Below are 5,592 nucleotides of genomic sequence, written 5' to 3'. Positions count from 1 at the left end.
GGCCCTCTGTTTGTGTTTTCTTCTTTGCCTCCATTTCGGTTTTCAAGTCTTGAACTGTTTCCATTATCTGTTTGATTGTTTTTCCTTGGTTTTCTAGGGTATCATTCACTGATTTATTTAATTCTTCAAACTTTCTGGTATATTTTTCATCCATTTCTATAAGGGCGTTTTTTACATGCTGTTTAAGGGCGCCAATCATTTTCGTGAAGTCAATCTTTCCTACTTCTTCTTGATTAAGGTGTTCATGTCCTCCCGTTGTGAGGTCGCTGGTTTCTGGTGGCTTCATGTTGCTTTTCAGCTTGTTGGGTGAATTCTTGCATTGGTGTCTGCCCATCTCTTCTTCCAAATGCTCCCTTATGGGTCTTCTTTTACCCGATCCGGTCTCCTTGCCTACTGGTGTACCTTCCAAGTGCTGGCTCTCCTCAGTAAAGGCTCTTCTGGTGTCAAGATCAGATCTCCGTGCCCAATGATGGCTCTCCCCAATGCTGGCTCTCCTGGCACCCAGATCAGGTCTCCGTGCTGGTTGTTTAGCTCATAAACAAAGCCCCCCAATGTTGGCTCTCCTGGTGCTGAGAGATCAGGTCTCCTTGCTGGTTGTGGTGCTCATAAACAAAGCCCCTACCTTGCTTGGTGCAGGCAGGCTAAGAAAACAAAGGAACTCCCGCCCACTTGGGTGCCCTGAAGATTCCTACCCAGTGCCCAGACAGGCTGGGCTGGTTGATGTTATGAGCCCAAAGAGGACAGTGGGACCGAAGTGGGGACAGTTCTGGGGCAAGCTGAGTGGGATAGGAAGAAAGAGGCAGTATGCAGGGAGTAGAGGCCCTGCAGAGAGCCCCAGAAGGATAGGCCTTAAAACTGTACTTGAGCACTGGTCCTAGCATACAGCAGGGCAGGGTTGGGGGTGGGTGCTGGGGGGCTGGGTTGTGGGTAAGAAAGACAGCCCTGCAGAAGGAGCTGTGGGAGGGGGGTTGTGCTCTCTTCCGGGACAATCCGCCCTTGGACAGCACACACTCACCAGTCCAGATGGAACTCCTCAGCATCTAAACATGGATGCCTGGTAGCCCAATGACCCGCAGACAAAAGGGAGAACTTTGGGAGGTGGGCAGGGCGGGGACGAGTAGACCACAGGACAGCCTGTTGCAAAAGCTGAAGGTGCCCTTGCTCCCTGTCGGGGTTCCCTGAGGCCCGCCCTGTAGGCAGGCACTCACCACTCTGGGTGGGCAGCCCCAGTGTAGGAGCAGAAAACAGTTCCCAAGCAAAGGACCCAGCAGAAAATGCAGGCTTGGGGGAGGGGTCCTGTGCAAGAAAGACAGTCCTGCAGAAGAAGCTGGGGGAGGGGGGTCTGTGCTCTGTTCCGTGACAAACCGCCCCTGGATAGCACACACTCACCAGTCCAGATGGAACTCCACAGCACCTAAACAGGGCCGCCTGGTAGCCCAATGATCCGGGGACAAAAGGAAAAACAGGGGGCAGGCAGTGCGAGATCCAGGAGCACAGAGGCACCCCTGGAACACAAGCTGAAGGTGCCCGGGCTGCCTTGTAGGGGACCTTGGGGCCTGCCCGGTAGGCAGGCACTCACCACTCTGGTTGGGCAGCCCCAGTGTAGGAGCAGAAAACCAGTAAGTAGTATCTTTAACCTTTGGTGTTTTCAACTGGAGCACATGAGGACTCTGGGTAAGAAACAAATCAGAAGGTCAGAAAACTCAGATTTCATACAAACAATTGTGTTCAGTTATTGGACCTTGACTCCATGATCATCCATCTGCTCCTCATGGAGTTTGATAGTATGTAAGGTTGTTAAGCCATATTGATGGATGCCTGTACACTATCTCTGATTTAAATAATGTAGAAATGATACTTCAACTCTTACCTGAATATTTTGGTTTTTTTTAAATTGGATTCCAGAAACAGTTGCAAAGACAAGATCATGAATATTTCAAGTTTGCTTTTCAAACCTGAGTCATAGATGTCACATTTCAAGTTAAGGTTTGATTATTCTACACTTCATGGCTCTTTAAAATTCTAGTTGCTATAACAACTTTGATATTTCTTTATTATTTTTAGCATATCAGTTGCCATAACAATAAGATAACTCAAAAATAGCATTTTTCTTTTATAATGGAAAAACTTCCTTTCAATTAAAATGAGTTTAAATTAACCTTTCCTTATTTAATGTAAACCTGTTATTTAAAATGTGATGTTCTCACTACTGTTTCCATACAATTTTGTAGACATTTTTCAAGATATATTTTGCAGTTAAATTTTACCATTATGATTTTATTGTACAATATTTGAAGGAAAATTAGGTTTTATGTCCTTTCTGTGAGCTAATATTTAAGATCTCACTGATGCAAAATTATTTTAAATAATTTAATTTCCATATGAACTTCCATTAAATAAGAAAAACTCATACATGAGATTTAAGAAAGCTTGGCATTTTTCTCCCATGTTATTTCGAAATGCACTTCCAGTGTTTTAGTCATACTAACAGTGGTGCCATTTCACTTATCCAGAAATAACTGGCAGTCTAGGACTAAACTATGACATTTTACTGGTAGAGAGGTACTTTTATGTAATTTTTTAGAAGAATTTATCATAAGCTTAGTTTCAGGTGTTAAGCCTCTAGGAAATTGCAAATAATAAATTGAAAGAGAAAATAGAAGATACTATTTTGTGTTATGCATAGAGAGCCAGAATGGTGGGTACTGTGTATTACTTTTAGTTTCTTTTTTTTAAAATTTATTTATTTATTAAGGATTTCTGCCTCCTCCCCGCCACCGCCTCCCATTTCCCTCCTCCTCCCCCGATCAAGTCCCTCTCCCTCATCAGCTTGAAGAGCAATCAGGGTTCCCTGACCTGTGGGAAGCCCAAGGACCGCCCACCTCCATCCAGGTTTAGTAACCTGTAGAATGAAACAGATCTGTCTCTACCTCTCCTGTTGCTCCTGCTGTCTCTAACATACACAGTCATGGTCCACAGTTGCAAAGGTAAGTTATGTTATGAGGCAGTGTTCCAATTGATGTTAACAGTGATGATCACAAACTGTTTGGCAAATGTTAAATGAACATTTTTTTAGATAAGTGAATTCACAAGTTCATGGTTATCTTTGGTAATAATTTATACCAAGCTTAAATGTACTATTTCATCATTTTTCCATGTATATATGCACATGATCATACATTTAACATACAGAATATTTCCCTCATCTTGTTCTTTTATAAAATTCTTGACAGTCAGTTATTGAATTTTTGTTTGTGCTCATGTATGCATACATTTGTATATACATGTTCATATGTGTGCACAAAAGCACACTATTGTTCCAACTACTGCTCTGTTATAATTCAACAAAAATTTATTTTATGTTTTAGAACTTCATGTAAAGTGTGCTTTTTGAGGCTTGACTTTTCCCTTTAATGTTAGGTTCATCTGTGGTTTTTTTTGTGCTATTTTCATTTTTTTTGTTGTTGTTAACCAAAGTTTCTTCATGTATAAACTTGCTGGTGAATGTGTATATTGTTTACAGTTTGGGCTGTTTAGTTTTGTATATACTACCAAGAACATTTTGTGTGTAAGACTTGATAGCTAATGATTATTTTGTGGATGTGTTTGCAGGTTTTTTGGAATGAGCTGGTAGGCCATAGTGTAGATTCATTTACTACAATAAGGATTTCCAAAAATGTTATATTTACTAAATTTGGGCCATTTTATACTACTACCAATAGTTAGTAGAAATTTCAGTTCTTTACACTCTTACCGAAAATTTTATTGCCATTCTGTTAATTTTATCTACTGTAGTAAATTCATGGGTATCTTATTATTTCTTATTTTTAGCCTTGAACTAATTAATGGCTTGATACTATACATGTTTCATACCTGTTCCCTAAAAGTTGTACATATTGATGGTACTATATGGTGTTTTGAGTCATTTATGATTATGTATGATTATGTTGTAATCTAATTCGACCTGAACATATAAATCTCTTGAAAAGTTGGACTTTCTTGGTGGTGCCTGAATTTTATATTACTTTTTTCTAATTAAAAATAAAATAGTAAGGTACATTTTGGTAATCTGTAGTCAGTTTGCTGGGCAATATCACATCAAAACTTAGTTCTTTCAACTTAGTATTCCTTGACTATCATCTTCCCATCTCCTCATTACTGTTGCCAGTCCATGGTAACCACAATTTTACTATCAGTCTCTATTATTATAATTTTTGATTTTTTGTATTTTATTAATTTATAGTGTCAGTAACAGTATTGTAGCCACAGTTTACTTTAAAATTCCTTCGTTAGGTGTGTGTTTTGTTAGTAACTTCATTCAGTCTTTCGACTTGCTGATTTTCTTTTGGTAAGAAATTTGGAAATTAAAATTTAGCTTATTATTATTATAGTTCAAACTTTGCTTTTGTGCCATGAATAGATTCCTGTAATGTATTTTCTTTTAGAAGTTGTTTATATTTTAAAACTTTATGTTTTGAGATATCATTCAAGTAATTTTCTTTTTGAGATAAAGGTTTCTCTGTAGCATTGAAGCCTGTCCCGGAACTAGCTCTTATAGACCAGGCTGACTTAAAATTCACAGAGAATCACGTGCCTCTGCCTCCTGAGTGCTGGTATTAAAGAGGTGTGCCACCACCATCGCAAATAAATTTTTATGTGTAGTATGACGTGACCTTAGTTCATATTTTATCAATGAGTTTCCAAATTTTTTAACTAGTATTTACTGAAAATATCTCCTTAAGCCCAGGCTTGTTTTAGAGATTTTACTGATATTCAACTGACCAAAAGCTCTGGTCTCAGTTTTTAGCTTTTACTGTTTTACAGATCTGTATGAGGCCAATCTCTTGTACCATGGTTGTAAAGTAGGTCTTGAAATCAGGTTGTGCCAGTCTTCCAATTTTGTTTTTATTTTCTTTTAGAAGATTATTTTACAATAACTATTCAAAATTCTTTGTGTTTATATATAGATTTTATAATCAGAAGTTAGCTAGTTTTACCAAAAAAATCTGCCTAGATTTTAATGTGAGTATGCAGTAGATAAACTAGTGGGAATCTGGTCTACTTAATGATAGCAAGTCTTCAAAAGCATAAGGATGGTATATCCTTCCACATCCTTAAACCTTTAGCTTTGTCTTTGTGGCATTCTGCAATTCTCAGAATAGAGACATCCAGGTTTTATTAGATGTATTCTTGTGTTCTGCTGTATGAGCCTATTTTAAATGGTTTATTGTTTAGTATTTTACTTCCATTTTTTGTTGCATTTCTATAGTAATGATATGCCTCATATTCTGACAAAGTGTATTCATTTCCTTATAGGTTAGGAGTAATTATTTTAATATTTCTCACACATATAATTATGGCTTTCCTGAATGGCTTTTCATTTTCTTGTTTATTATATTGACTGAAACTTTCAGTACAGGGTGCATGGAAGTTCATGCTTGTATATTCCATTTTTTTTTTTTTTTTTTGGTTTTTCGAGACAGGGTTTCTCTGTAGCTTTGGAGCCTGTCCTGGAACATTTTTTTAATTCTTTTTTTTTATTGAGAAAAGAAAAAAAAACAAGTTTCCACCTCCTCCCAGCCTCCCATTTCC

The 5,592-nt window shown here is 38.1% G+C and overlaps 2 protein-coding genes across 3 annotated transcripts in view; both read left to right on the top strand.

Annotated features, from left to right (window-relative positions):
* Positions 1–5,592, top strand: part of Rabgap1l (RAB GTPase activating protein 1 like) — a 657,680-nt gene that overhangs the window by 221,905 nt on the left and 430,183 nt on the right. The window lies entirely within an intron of this gene.
* The window catches only part of Gpr52 (G protein-coupled receptor 52), a 12,737-nt gene continuing 10,031 nt past the window's right edge, over positions 2,887–5,592 (top strand). Inside the window, exon 1 of the mRNA XM_026787617.1 lies at positions 2,887–2,987. The gene's annotated coding sequence lies outside the window, so the exon portion shown is untranslated. The remainder of the gene's footprint in view (positions 2,988–5,592) is intronic.

This window comes from Microtus ochrogaster, assembly GCF_000317375.1.
Source record: "Microtus ochrogaster isolate Prairie Vole_2 chromosome 6 unlocalized genomic scaffold, MicOch1.0 chr6_random_2, whole genome shotgun sequence".
Taxonomy (NCBI): Eukaryota; Metazoa; Chordata; class Mammalia; order Rodentia; family Cricetidae; genus Microtus; species Microtus ochrogaster.
This window is presented reverse-complemented; position numbering and strand designations above follow the sequence as displayed.